Source organism: Macaca fascicularis, chromosome 13 (assembly GCF_037993035.2).
Source record: "Macaca fascicularis isolate 582-1 chromosome 13, T2T-MFA8v1.1".
Lineage (NCBI taxonomy): Eukaryota > Metazoa > Chordata > Mammalia > Primates > Cercopithecidae > Macaca > Macaca fascicularis.
The window spans coordinates 95,327,651-95,342,863 of NC_088387.1; the positions used below are offsets into that span (position 1 = coordinate 95,327,651).

The 15,213-nt window shown below is 45.6% G+C and overlaps 1 protein-coding gene and 1 long non-coding RNA gene across 8 annotated transcripts in view; one reads left to right on the top strand and one right to left on the bottom strand.

Moving 5' to 3' along the window:
- The window catches only part of DPYSL5 (dihydropyrimidinase like 5), a 103,106-nt gene that overhangs the window by 33,373 nt on the left and 54,520 nt on the right, over positions 1–15,213 (bottom strand). The gene's annotated exons all lie outside the window — the stretch shown is intronic.
- Positions 2,751–4,066, top strand: LOC135966858 (uncharacterized). The gene is made up of 2 exons (XR_010580532.2): positions 2,751–2,887; positions 3,891–4,066. It is a non-coding gene; the product is annotated as an uncharacterized lncRNA (long non-coding RNA).

Consider the following 15,213-nt stretch of genomic DNA (forward strand, 5'->3'; position numbering starts at 1 on the left):
CCTTGAGCTCCATTTCTCCCTTTGTAAAACAGAGATAGTAATACTTCTCTCATGGAGTTACTATGAGAATTAAATGACATACGGCATATAAGGCACCTAACCCAGTGCCTGCACATAGCAGGAGCCCAGTAAATATTCCTGAGGAACAAGAAGCATAATTTGTAGGTAGCACTAATACGTACACTGTGTGCCCTCTATTATGTGTATCAGACGCTCCAGAAGAAGAAATGTAAGCATCTTAAGGAGCTTAGAGTCCAACTGGCAAACAGGAAAGGAGAAAAGTTCAGTGTTAATAGGAATGACTAGGAATGACTTCAAAATACTATGAGACTACAAGGCAGCAAGAGATAGTATTCCTCGATGATGATGGAGAGCAGCAAGTGCAAAAGCAGCCCAGTGGAAGGAAAGGTCATGTTATGATAGGAAGGCTGTGAGCAGTGGGTAGGCATGATTTGACCAGGACCAGGCCAGGATGCTCCAGGGTAGCAAACAGCATAGCAAAGTCAGAGGCACAGCAGGAAGACAGAGAACAGGCTGAGGTTCCGGCTGAGGCAGGTCTGATTAGGACCAAACTGGGGACTTTGATTAAACTGATTCCATTGCATTGGCAAAGTTTGTCACCTTGTGTGACAAGTGGAGGTGGTGGTAGCGAGGGAGTTTAGGGAGTGTGGGGTTTAGGAGCACATTTACAAATAGGAGTCGGGCCACACTGCCATCCCTGGACATGTCTGGCCCAGGACGGGAGGCTGTCGGGGGAGCTGGGATGCACTTGATCTCTGCTGTAAGCCACGTGCAGCCACAAGCAGGCTCTGGGCAGAGGAAGAGTATGAACATCAGACTTCGCAACATCACTCTGGCCGTAGTGTGCAAGCTGAAGGGCAGTGTTGGGATGATGGACCTGACTGGAGGCTGGGTTGGAAGAGACATATGTGATTCATGTTTCTTGGAAGAAGCAGCAAGCTTTGATGACAGACGAGGAGGTGAAAATAAATAACGGGGGAGGTTTTATGCTTGGGTGGCTGAAAAAATGGCATCAGGAGAGGGAAAATCAAATTTAGGGGGAAGGGAATTTTTAGACACATGGAGACAGAGATGATTAAGAGACATTCAAGTGTTGATAAAAATTGCTAATAATTAACATCATGAAGCACTTCCTGTGCCAGTTTAATTCTCCCCCAAATAGGGGCCAATATTATCCTCATTGTTCAGATGAGGAAACTGAGAGCTGATATTCTCATCTATTAGGCTAGAGGGACCTTCCTCCCATTCATTCAGGAGAGGGGTGGCTAAAGATGGAGGTGATCAGAGGAGACTGGGAGGAGAGCGGAGGAAGTGCAGGCCCTTTGTCCCAGACTTCTTAGTAGAACAGGAAATAAAGCCAAAATCCCAGATGGAAGGTTTTGGGGGAAATCATGAGTGTTGGTCTGAGCCAAGGTGAGGCTTAGGAAAACCATTTGGAAAATGCACTGCAGAGTCAACCAGACAGGCAGTGACAGGGCTTGGCTGAAGTTTCCATGCCATTGTAATGGACCCACTCTGAACCAGGAGCTGGGGCAGAGAAAGCACTCTGGAAGAGCTGAGGGGCTGGGAGCCCAGGGGTTAGGGATGGTCAACAAAGGGGTCCAGGCAGAAGTCCAGCATAGTCACAAAATGGGAAGGGGTCCCAGGGCATGCTGAGTTTGGTTTGGGGCTCAGAGTGACATTTGCATTATTCAGTTGGTTAGAAATGCAGTTCAATTCTCCGATGGTGCATGGAGGCAGGGGCAATGGTGGGAGAAGCCTGAACTCTGGAGCCTGACAGACCTGGATTTGGGTTCTGGCTGTATCCCTTAGGAGTCCCTGGTCTTTAGCAAGTAGGCCTGGCTTGGGTGGATGGGTTACCTGCAGGAGGTATCCCTCGAAGAGGAGTGGGGTTGTATGGAGGACAAGGAGCGTGTTAAGTTGGGCTTTTGGGGCATCCAATGCACAATGTGTAGTAGGGAGGTGCACAGAGGTGGCTGGTGGCTGGGCTGCAGGTCTAAATGGGAGTCGTCAGTAACAGATTATGTAGGGGGAGAGGATGGGTAAGAGGAAGAGACACTCTGGAATAGGACCCTGAGAGGCCACAGCATAGGAGAGCATCAAGATGAAGACAAGACCAGGAAGGAGACTGGGAAGGAATTGCAAAGAAGTAGGAGGAAGCCCACGGGGTATGGGGTTATGGAAGCCAAGCAAAGCCTCTTACCAAGGCACAGAAACTCCCTAGGGCTCACTGGCTTCAAGAAGAGGTGAGCTCCCTTTAGTGGTTAAGATGCAGGCCCTCCCTGGGAGTCCTGAATTCCTGCTCCCCATATGTGAGTAGCCTAGGGACCTTTCTTGTCCCAGAGACAAAGAACACATCTATTCAGGAAGCCCTGATTTCAGCCTGCCCTGGCTCCTGCTCAACAGGTGGACAGATCCCAGGCACATCCCACGCTGCCAGCAACCACTGCTGAGAAGTGAGAAAGGTCTGTGATTCTGTGTGAAATCCCTGCTTCCCCTCCTCCCTTCAGCCCCATCAATAAAGAACAGGCCTGATTGGTAAGCTAGGGAGCAGCCGGGTCATGCATGGGTCAGGAGGCTGTGCAAAAGCCCCTGCCCCTCCTTCCCTTCTGTCACAAATTCCTAAGTACAAAGGGGAGCTGGCTCCAGGGCTGCCTCAGCAACGCCTGGGAAGACCAGAGGACCCCCCAGGGAAAGACGATTCCGAGGTCTGTGATTCTCACCCCTGGAGGGCTTCTAAGCAGCAAGGGGGTGCTCCCTCACAGAAGGCTCTCGGATGAAACTAGACCCAGAGAGAATCTACTGCAAGGGTGCAGACCAGCCCAAAGACCTGGCCCCTTTCTGCCTCCTGCATCAGCACAATGAGGTACTCTCCCATCTAATCTTCACAGCCATGTGAAACAGACATGGTCATCTTCTCAGGTTTTGAGAGACCAGCCAAGGTTGCGATCCAGGTATTTTTACTCCAAATCCCACACTCTTCTGTAATACTGAAAACTGGTCTGAGGCTGCTGCTAAAATAGTAACTCGGCACAGAACCTCCCAGCCTGGGCGATCCCACCCCAGCTTCAGGGTCTCCCAGAGGGTGTACTTAAAATAGAACACTGATAAGTTAGTATATATATCAGCTCTAACACTTTTTTTTTTACATTTTGGAACTAGAAATACATGAACACCCACTGGTGGGAGAAATGTAGAAACATGCATGGTTTTTATGGTGAGACGTGAGGCACATTTCCATGCTGAAGACATTTCCTTTAAGCCCTGAATGAATTGGGCGAATTCCCAGACATGGCAGATCAGCAAGTCCCAGGGATACAGAAGCAGCTTGCTAGCAAAAGTGATATCACTCTCACTGAAGTCATCAGGCCACTGTGGCATTAGCTCCTGGGTTTAACATACTTTCAGGAAAGAAATTAGCATTTACTGACAGCCTACTATGTGCAATGTTCTTAATATTTATTATCTTATTTGATTCTCAAAATGACTCTGTAATGGAAAGCAGGAACTCAAACAGGTATTTGTACACCCATGTTCATAGCATTCACAGCGGCCAAAAGGTGGTAGCAACCTAGGTATCCATAGACAGATGAATGGAGAAGCAAAATGTGGTATCTATGTACAATGGAGTATTATTCAGCCTTAAAAAGGAAGGACATTCGTACACCCGCCGCAACATGGATGAGTCTTGAGGACCTTATGCTAAGTGAAACAAGCCAGTCACAAAACAACAAATACAGTATGATTCCATTTATGTGAGGGACCTGGAGTAGTCAAAATCAGAGAGAGAAAATAAGATGGTGTTGCCAGGGACTAGGGGAGGGAGGAATGGGGAATCAATGTTTAATGGGAACTTCTCATTCGTTCAGCCTCATCGATAGAGAGCCAGTGGGGAAGATGAAAACGTTTCGGAGGTGGACAGTGATGATGGTTGCACAGCAATGCGAATGTACTTCATGCCACAGAACTGTACCCTTAAAAACAGTCAAATGGTAAATTTTATGTTGCATGTAGTTTACCACAATAAATACTTTTTAAAAATGCCTCCGTAGGGTAGGGATTACTCTTCTCATTTCACAAATAAAAAAACCGGGGCCTGAGAAAATCACACAGCCAGACTCTAGAGCCCCCTGGTTTCCTTTACACAAGGCTAGAGTAGCCCTGGCCTGACGCAGGGGCTCCCCAGCTCCAAGATTCCTCAAAGAATGGAGAAAAACCCAAATGAAATCGGACCTAACTGCAGCTTAGAAACAGAGGGGTAGGTGTGGCTTGGGCTTGAATTACAGGGCAAAAAGTGAGAATTGTGCCAACATTTAAAATGATGAAATGAGGAGCTCCAGGCTTCTCTCTAATCCAGAATGATTATCTTCAGTGCCGAGCATCCAATTTAAATTCATTGTGTTTAATACAAAGCCACAGTACGGAGCCGGCTGGCTCCCGACATGCGGTTTCCATGGAGACTGGAGAGGCTCTTCAGAGGAGCTGTGTGGTACAGGGAATGTGGCTGCCAGTTTCCGGAGAGCCGCTCTGAAACAGAGCCACAGTGAGAGGCCCTTTGTCACCCACATCCTTAGCAAAGCCCCTTCTAACCCCAAAAAGGGACGTTTACAGGCCAGCAGGCCATGATGATGTTTATTAAACATCCAGGCTACCCCAGATGCCAGAGAGCAATAAGACACATGTAACTCTGCTTTCTCCATCCCTCAGCTGCCTCAACGTAGCAAGACCCTCATTTTAGTCCCAAAGCTATGGAGGGGACAGTGCCATAGAGCTGCCGAGAGGCTGCCCTGTTAACGTGGTTTCCAGGAATGGGGGCTGCGAGTCAGTGGGTGGCAGACAGGCCTGCCCTGCCCTTATTAGCTCGGCAAGTTATTTCACCTCTCTGGGACCCTGCTTTCCGTCTGCAAAGGAAGGATAAGATCTGCCTGAGGGGGATTCAAAGATCAAAATAAGTGATGAATGGGTGTGGAAGTGCTCTGATGGGTGGGCCTGAGGTCCAGGCCTGACAGCTCAGGTGCATCCCTATTGCAGAGGGGTTGGGTGATGGATGCCTAACCTCAGATCCTGTGACAGCCATGTGCTGCCATGCACCAGCTCAGGGTCTGAGGTCCCAGATCCCCTCGGGGGCTGAACACACCCCATTTTGAGGACTGTATTTTCCACCTGGTGGGAAAAATATACTCTTTGATGGCCACTAAGTCTAGGGCTTCTAGATTGGGAGCCAAAGTGCTCTCCTAAACCTAGGTCCTAGAATGTGTTTTGCCTGGCAGTGTGAGAATCAAGGCAATAAACCAGAAAAGAGAAGTTCCAGCCCAGGCCTGAAGGTAACAAAGGATACTGTAAAGAATAGAAAACTGACTGAGGGAAAGGGGGGTGGGGCGGTGGCTTAGTGGTTAGATTCAGTCCAGGAAAAGTTGAATCCCAATCTAGTCCTCTCAGGAGCCCCCAGCCTACCCCTCTTCTCCACCAACTCTAAATCTGAGGCAAGAGGAAGCATGAGTTCTTCCCCATGATGTCATTGTAATTTACTTTAAATTAGACATGGGTGATATGAAGACAATACATTTATATCAATATTTATAATCATGTCATAGATTTTTCCCTCCAAATAACTTGAGAAAATTTTAAAGAAAATTCCTAACTTTTAGCCAACAGAAAGAGGCCATGTTAAGGACTGAGAATGTTTATCAAGTGCTTGGTTAATGTATTCATTTCTTTATGTTTTTGATTTGCAGCCTGCCCTAAACTATTTGCTTCCAGGGACATAAAATAGCCATACAACTTTGAAAAAGTACAGAGTTGGAACACCTACACTGCCTGATTTCAAGACTTACTGTAAAGTTACAATAAGAGACTGTGGTATTGGTGTAAAAATAGACAAACAGATCAAAAGAAGAGTCCAAAAATAGGCTGGCACATGTATGGTCAATTGATTTTTGACAAGGGATAATCTTTTCAATAAATGGCTCTGAAACAATTAGACAGCCATTTGCAAAAAAAAAAAAAAAAAAAAAAAAAGTAGATGCTTACCACATACCATATATAAAAATTAACTTAAAATAGATCATAGACTGAACTGTAAAAGCTAAAATTACAAACTTCTAAAAGAAAACATAGGAGAAAATCTTAGAGACCTTGGATTCTGCAAAAATTTATTGATTACAGCACGAAAAGCATAAAGTAGAAAGAAAAAATCGATAAATTGGACTTCAGAATTAAAAACTACTGCTCTTCAAAAAACACTTAAGAAAAGGAAAAAGTAAGTAACAGACTGGGAGAAAAATTTGCAAAACATATATCTAATAAATGACCTGTAATTAGACTATAAACAACTCTTGGGCCGGGTGTGGTGGCTCATGCCTGTAATCCCAGCACTTTGGGAGGCTGAAGCCAGCAGATCACCTGAGGTCAATAGTTCAAGACCGGTTTGGCCAACATGGTGAAACCCCGTCTCTACTAAAAAACAAAAAACAAAAAACAAACAAACAAAAAACCCCATCTCAAAAAAAAAGAATAAGAAAGAAAAAAGAAAACAACTCTTATATTCAGATATTTAAAAGTCAACAACTTACTAAAAGACGGGGAAAAGGTATGAGCAGACACTTCACCAAAAACATATAGAAAGTATATAGGCACATGTAAAGACATTCAACACTGGTCACGAAGGAAATGCACATTGTAACCACACTGAGATACCACTACACACCTATTAGAATGGCTAAAATTAAAAAGACTGACCACAACAAGTGGTGGGAATGATATGGAGTGACTACTGATGGGAAATTGTTACAACCACTTTGAAAACCAGGTGGCAATTTCTTAAAAAGCTAAACGTAGACCTACCATACGACAAACAAATTCCACTGCTGGGTAATTACCCAAGAGAAATAAAAGCCTATGTCCAGACAAATATGTGTATATGAATGTTCACAGTAGCTTTATCTGTAACAGTGAAAAACTTAATACTACTGAGGGAAAGAAGCCAGACAAAAAAAGGAATGCATATTGCATTATTCCATTTATATAGAAATGGTAGAAAATGCAAACTATAGTGACATAAAACAATGGTAACCTGGGGTGACAGTTGGGAGAAAATTACCGGAACACAAAGAAACTTTCAGGAATGATGAATATATATACTGTGATGGCTTCATGATGTATGTATATGTCAAAATGTATCAAACTGTGTACTTTAAAATGTGCAGCTTATCAAACATTAATTATACCTTTTTTTTTGTTTTTAAAAGGTGGCTTCTCAGGTTACCTAATCATGTTCTCCTTCTTTCTATACATACTCTTTCCAAGAGTAGAGTTCACTAACATTTACCAATTTTTTTTTTCTGTTTTTAGACAGAGTTTTGCTCTGTCACTGGAGTGCAGTGGCATGATCATAGCTCACTGCAGCCTCAAACTCCTGAGCTCAAGTGAGCTCAAACTCCTCCTGCCTCAGCCCCCCTAGTAGCTAGGACTACAGGTACACACCATCATGCTTGGCTAATTTTTGTATTTTTTATAGAGATGGGGTTTTACTATGTTGCCCAGGCTGATCTTAAACTCCTGGCCTCAAGTGATCCTCTTGCCTTGGCCTCCCAAAGCTTTGGGATTACAGGCGTGAGCCACCAAGCCACTGAGCCCCGCCTTGTTTAATTTTATTTTAAAATATTAATTGAGAATACTGTGGATCGTTTAAGTCTAAACAGAAAATTATTTATGAATTGGGGTAGTATTTATTAATCTCTAATGGTACTTCCAGCTCTAAAACTGTGTGTGTGAGAGCAAGTGTGAGTGTGAGATAGTGTGTGTGATGTGTGTGCAGCATGAGTGAGAAACAATTGTCAGTGAGAACGTTCTTACAATAGTTGGCCCACAGTTGTATATTTATTTAGTCACTAATTAAAGATCCTTACAGGGCTTCAGTTTTAGTCAACAAGAAACAAAAAAGCATCAGAAGGAGAGAAAAATGTGGCTGGCTGCAGTGATAACACAAGGGAACAAGGAGGCTGAAACTACCCAGGGGAGAGGATCCAACACCCACGTACATTTCTACCTGTAAATGAACCAAGATATGTCCCATATTTTCTTTCTTTCTTTCTTTTTTTTTTTTTTTTTTGAGACGGAGTCTTACTCTGTCACCCAGGCTGGAGTGCAGTGGCGCGATCTCAGCTCACTGCAAGCTCTGCCTCCCAGGTTCACGCCATTCTCCTGCCTCAGCCTCCCGAATAGCTGGGACTACAGGTGCCCACCAGCACGCCTGGCTAATTTTTTGTATTTTTAGTAGAGATGGGGTTTCACCATGTTAGCCAGGATGGTCTCGATCTCCCGACCTCGTAATCTGCCCGCCTCGGCCTCCCAAAGTGCTGGGATTACAGGCGTGAGCCACCGTGCCCGGCTGATATGTCCCTTATTTTCAACATAGGAATATGGCAACTTCAAAGGTAACCTCTGTGAGGTTTGGGAGAACAGATATTTCCAATTAAGAAAAGGCCATATTCAAATATTTCTTGAAATATTAAAAAAGATACGAGCTTAATTTAAGAAAAGTAAAAGAGGAAGAAGGGAGAAAAATGTCATTCATGTGTAATATGTATCACTGAAGTGCACGTACAGTATATATTTTTCTTCTTCCTTTTTTCCTTTTATAAATTCCAGTGGATGAGAGCATAAAGCAAAGCTTCTTGTACTAAGCATGAAAGATTTCCAGGACACTTGGCCTCAATCACAGAGGGTGTATTTATTTTATTCTGAATCAAAGGTTTTAAAAATGTAATAATCTGCATTGATAAATTCTTTGCAAACACTATTCTAGAAGTTGAGGAGCTGCTTGGTCACCATAGGAGGTTTTTTTCAATGCTAGAGATACAAATTTATAAGAAATGATAGATCTCCTCATTCACATCAGTTCTAAGAAGGATCAACTTGGCCTACATTTTGGCCTGCCAATTAATGTACACATAGAATGAAAGTTGCCAGCAAGGTTTTGAAAGTAGCTGGTTTGAAGCAGGACATCTTTAAATAGCTCCTGATGCCTGCAGAGTTTATTACTGGCTATTTCTGCCTTTAAGAGAAAGAGAGAAGAGAGAAAATTATCTAGAATTTGTCACTATTACTATCGGACTCCGTTCAAACTCTAAAACACACACAGAAATTCTAACGGTAGGAACGAAATTCAGTTCTTTTACTTCCTATTTGATGCTTAACTGTTTAATATGTATGCTTATGAGGAAACTATAGTACAAATGGAGTTTCAAGGGGTCTGACTTTGATCAACATGATCTATCTATTTATTTAACAAACACTCACATAATGCTTAATAAGCACCAAGTATTCTTTTTAAGTTCTTTACAAATAATAGCTCAACTAGCACTTATAAAGAACCATTATAATCTCCATTTTCCATATATGAAAATGAAGGGAAAGACAGATTAACTTGCCCACATTACATAGCAAGTGAATGTGTAACTGAAATCCAAACTCTGGCATTCATAGCCCCAGTCTGTGCTGATAACTCCCACTCCATGATGACATCCATTTCTTGGATGTCGACTACACCATTAGAGCTATCTGGGTTCTTTGGCGAGTCACAAGTTAAACTGTGGTCTCTGCTCCTCAAAGGGTCTTCAATCTTGTTGAGAAACAAACTTAATATGGGAAACAATTTGAAAGCCCCAGGATGACAAGTTATTTCAGCTGGGGAGAAGAAAGTGACATCCTGGAGCTGGGTTAGCTGAAGAAGGAGTGAGATGAGAGGGTGTTTGCCTTGAAGGAGAGGCTCTGTGCAGGGGTGGAGAGAGCCGGCAACAGGCAGCATAGGATGTCCATGGAGGGCGTCTTCCTGATGGATGGGTGCGTGTGGGGAGCAGCTGGCCATGAGGGATCGATGGGAGGGCAAGGTCAGATCGGGGGTTGCCCAGGGGGAAGATCCATACATCCAAACTTGATGTCTTAGACAACAGGGAGCCATTGCAGGGACACCGCATCAGGCATAGAGAGAGCTGTGAGGTGAAGGGGGACTAAGGTGATTTTTGATTTAAAAAATGTAAATGTGGGCTGGGCACAGTGGCTCACACCTGTAATCCCAGCCCTTTGAGAGGCTGAGGCGGGCGGATAGCCTGAGATCAGGAGTTCGAGATGAGCCGGACCAACATGGAGAAACCCCATCTCTACTAAAAATACAAAAATTAACCAGGCATGGTGGCGGGCGCCTGTATTCCTAGTTACTTGGGAGGCTGAGACAGGGGAGTTGCTTGAACCCAGGAGGCGGTGGTTGTAGTGAGCTGAGATCGCACCACTACACTCCAGCCTGGGTGACAGAGCAAGACTCCATCTCAAAAAAATAAGTAAAATAAAATAAATAAATAAATAAATAAATAAAAATGTAAATGTGGAGTCTTAAAAAGGTTTAAGTAGGCCGAGCATGATGGCTGACGCCTGTAATCCTAACACTTTGGGAGGCCGAGGCAGGAGGATCACTTGAAGCCAAGAATTCAAGACCAGCCTGGGCAAGGTAGCCAGATCCAGTCTCTACAAAAAATAAAAATAAAAAACTTAGCTGGGCATGGTGGCATGTGCCTGCAGTCCCAGCTACTCAGGAGGCTGAGGTGGGAGGATGACTTGAGCCCAGGTTGTTGACTCTGCAGTGAGATATGATCATGCCACTACACTCCAGCGTGGGCGACAGGGCCAGACTCTATCTCTAAAATAAATAAATAATAAATAAATAAATAATGATTTAAGTAGTTTAAGCAAGATAGTTGGAGTGGAGATGTACTAGGGCAAAATGTCTATAGGATAGCCATGTTTTTGCATGTGACTCCCTGGGGTAGGCAGAATTCTAAGATGACTTCCAGTGACCTACATCCCTGTATGACTGCCTCTCACTGAGTGTGGCCAGGATCTTGTGAATAAGATGGGAAAACATACTCATGATTAGGTTATATTCCATGGCACGGCTGACCTTGAAAAAAAGGAGATTATCCTCAGTGGGTCTGGACTAATCAGGTGAGCTCATAAAAGGTATGGTTTGGCTGGGCACGGTGGCTCACGCCTGTAATCCCAGCCCTTTGGGAGGCCGAGGTGGGCGGATCACAAGGTCAAGAGATAGATACCATTCTGGCCAACACAGTGAAACCTCGTCTCTACTAAAAATACAAAAATTAGCTGGGCATGGAGGCGGGCGCCTGTAGTTCCAGCTACTTGGGAGGCTGATGCAGGAGAATCGCTTGAACCTGCAAGGTGGAGGTTGCAGTGAGCTGAGATTGCGCCACTGCAGTCCAGCCTGGTGACAGAGCGAGACTCTGTCTCAAAACAAACAAACAAACAAAAAAAGGTACGGATTCCCACCTGGTCGCCTGGTGAAAGAGATTCTAGTCAGAGATTTGAAACAGGAGAGGGACCTGAGGTGAGTATGTTGCTGGCTTTGAAGATGGAAGGGACAGTTGGCAAGGGGTGCTGGCAGCCTCCAGGCGCTGAGATCCGCTTGCAGGCTGAAAGCCAGCAAGGAAACAGGGACGTCAGTCCTTGAACTCCAAGAAATGGAATTCTGCCACAACTACACGAGCTTGGCAGGGAACCCTGGAGTCCAGATGAGAATGCAGCTCACTGACACCTGGATGGCAGCTTGAGAGGCTCTGAGCTGAAGATTTAGTCATGCCGTGCCCAGATTTCTAACTGTGAGTTAGAACTGTGAGTTAATAACTTTCAGAACTGTGAGTTAATAAATCGGTGTTTTAGGTTGCTGAATTTGAGGCAATTAGTTACACAGCAGAAAACTAATATACCCTCTACAAGCAGACTAGGTACCGATGGAGGGGGTAGAGGGATGTCCTCCAGGTGGCAGGGGAGGGGAAATCACTTCATGAAGCCTTCACAGGGCTCTTTACAGCCTGTGGGTGAGTCACAGAAGAAAGTGGAGAGAGGAGCCCAGCTATGCTAATCTCAACCCCCACAGTTAGGCCGGAGGGGCGGTGGGGCAGCAGGAAGAATGGGCATGGAAAATGAGCTGGGAGGTGAGGGCCGATTCCCAGAGAAGGCCTGCCAGGGTGCCTGCTAGCCAAGCCCAGGGACACAGGTAGCATGGGCACTTGGTGCCCAGTGGAGCAATTTCATCATGAAGCCAAAGTGGGTGGATCATTTCTCAAGGAACTGAAAGAAAAGAGCCTGGGGTGGAAGCAGGTAGTCCCAGTCTGGGGGCTAACATTTATTTCATGTGTATATTCTGCATCAGGCGCTTCGGGAAGCATTTGTTATGCATCATCTCATCTAATCCTTACAACCACCTTTTATACATAGTAAAAACTATTCAGCTCTAAGGCACTGATGTCAGTTATTCCTGCAGGGAGGAACGGCATTTCATAAAGCTACTGTCTTGGGCAGGCAGAGAGCTCATTCAACTGCCTGCCTGATGAGTGCCCCTTCTCAGATACCCTCATCTGGTCCAGGGAAATTTGGGGCCACAGAGTAGCAAGAGACATTTTGCATGCAGCCACAGGCTGAAAGGGGTTCAGTCCTGAGGTCTCAGGAGGCCCCAAATGGGGTGGTGAAAAGGCTAAGAAACCTGACTTCTGGTCCAACTGGCCCTGGGATGTGGGTTACTCATGCATCCTCAAACTTCTGTTTTTGTTTTTGTTTTGAGACAGGGTCTCACTCTGTCACCCAGGCTGGAGTGCAGTGGTACAATCACAGCTCACTGCAGCCTCAACTTTCCTGGGCTCAGGTGATCCTCCCCACTCAGCCTACTGAGCAGCTGGGACTACAAGCGCACACCACCACGCCTGGCTGATTTTCTATTTTTTGTCGAGATGGTGTTTTGCCATGTTGCCCAGGCTGCTCTCAAACTCCTGGGCTCAAGCGATCTTCCCCACTTGGCCTCCCAAAGTGCTGGGATTACAGGCATGAGCCACAGCGCCTGGCAGGTTCATGCATCCTCTCTGGGTCTCCTATCAATGGGTGGGTGGGACTAGATGATTTCTAAGGTGCCATCCAACTTCTTGCAGGGATGGAGAGATAAGTGAACTTGAGAACATAAATTAATAAGCAAGACCATAGGAGTCTGGATCCCCATGAGCAGGAAGTATCATTGCAGAGCTTAAAGATGGGAAAGAAATTTTGGCCAGAATTTAACAGAAACAGAATACTGGAGTTGAAGAAAAAGAAGAAAGGAAGTGAGCCACATTTATAGGCTTCATTCCACGAGAGCACATTTTGAAGACAAAAGTAGCAAAAGCAACCTGCCAAGCAGACAAATGGGATCCTTGGTAAGGAAGCTGGCAGGGCTGGGCACCAAAGGGAATTCATTTATGTCCTAGCGGGGCATACCTCAGGGCCCTACCAGATGGGGTCCAGTCCTCTGCAGTGGGAGGGCAGGAAGGGGCAGGATCTTCCATGGGGGTGAGGGGTGGCAGGCCACCCTAGCCTGCGCTACCGGCTGTCCCCTAGGCCAATCCCATGCTGCACAAGCACTCTTGATTAGGATTTGGCTTCCCCCACAGGTTGACGGTAAGATTCCCCGATGCTAATTTTGTGTCGGTGGGAAGCTGTCTCTGGGACCAGAGAGCCTCTGGCACAGACAAGAGCAAGTCTCTGGACCCTCACGGAAGAGGGCCAGCCCCAAGTGGACTTCTGTTTGATGGCATCTCTGTCACTGCCAACTTCTCTCTCACTGATGATTGCCATAGGTACAGACAAGAGGGCAGGACACCGGGTTAGGGAACTTAACAAGCACAGAAGCTCTGGGCCCCGGGCTGGGGTTTGGGAGCCCAACTAGGAGGCATTGCAATGTGAATAGAAAGAGAGAAGCAAATAAGAAGGACCAGCAAGGTCAAAACAAGACAGGCCCAAGCTTCCCCAAGGCAGACCCAGGGGATTTGGATGTCAGCCCTGGCTCACAAGGTGAGGGTCGGAGGGGCAACAGGAGTACAGCCTGTGCCACTCAACCCCCCCACCAAAGTTCTTCAGAATTACCAGGGATGACAGGGAGAACGCAGAACCGGAGTTAATTGGGCTGGGCTGGGGACTGGACACTGGATCTTTCAAAAATTCCCCAAGTGGTTCTGTTCCAGGAAAGGGGTCCTTATCCAGACCCCAAGAGAGGGTTTTTGGATTTCGTGCAAGAAAGAATTCAGGGCCAGTTTACAGTACAAAGCAAAAGCAAGTTTATCAAGAAAGTAGAGGAATATTTGGGAGGCCAAAGCGGGTGGATCACAGGTCAGGAGTTTGAGACCAGTCTGGTCAACAGAATGAAACCCCTTCTCTACTAAAAATACAAAAAATTAGCCAGGTGTGATGGTGTGCACCTGTAATCTCAGCTACTCGGAAGGCTGAGGCATGAGAATCGTGTGAACCCAGGAGACGGAGGTTGCAGTGAGCCGAGATCTTGCCATTGCTCTCCAGCCTGGGTGACAGTGTGAGACTGTCTCAAAAAAAAAAAAAAAAAAAAAAGAAAGTAGAGGAATAAAAGAATGGCTACTCCATAGACAGAGAAGCTCCAGGGCTGCTGGTTGCCCATTTTTACGGTCATTTCTTGGTGATATGCTAAACAAGGGGTGGATTATTCGTGCCTCCCTTTTTTAGACCATCTAGGGTAACCTCCTGATGTTGCCATGGCATTTGTTAACTGTCATGGCACTGGTGGAAGTGTAGCAGTGAGGACGACAAGAGGTCACTTCTTGTGGCCCTCTTGGTTTGGGTGGGACGTGGCAGCTTCCTTACTGCAAGCTATTTTATCAGCAAGGTCTTTATGACCTGTATCTTGTGACTTAGAATGCCTGAACCATCTGGGAATGCAGCCCAGTAGGTCTTAGCCTCATTTTACCCAGCCCCTGTTTAAGATGGAGCTGCTCTGACAGTTCTGATGTAATTTGCTTCAAAAGGGTGAAAATCACTGGCCTACACAGCAGTTCTTAAAATATTTTTGTGGGGAGAGGAAGGCAGAAAAGGTACATAGGAAGCTTGTTCAGTTGCACGTGTCTGTCCTCTCTATCAATATCTTAGTGAGGGGCTGGTACCTATATTTATTTTTATTTTGCCACATACCTGGTTTGCTTGTGAATGACTGTAGTTTTAAAAATCTGATTCTGATATTTTCACCTGATCCTGGAGAGCCATTGGTGGGTGGAGCTCAAGAGCCTGTAAGAACATTCTTTACTCTGTAATACTAGATACGTATGAAAGAGACTAAATGCAACATCTACTTAA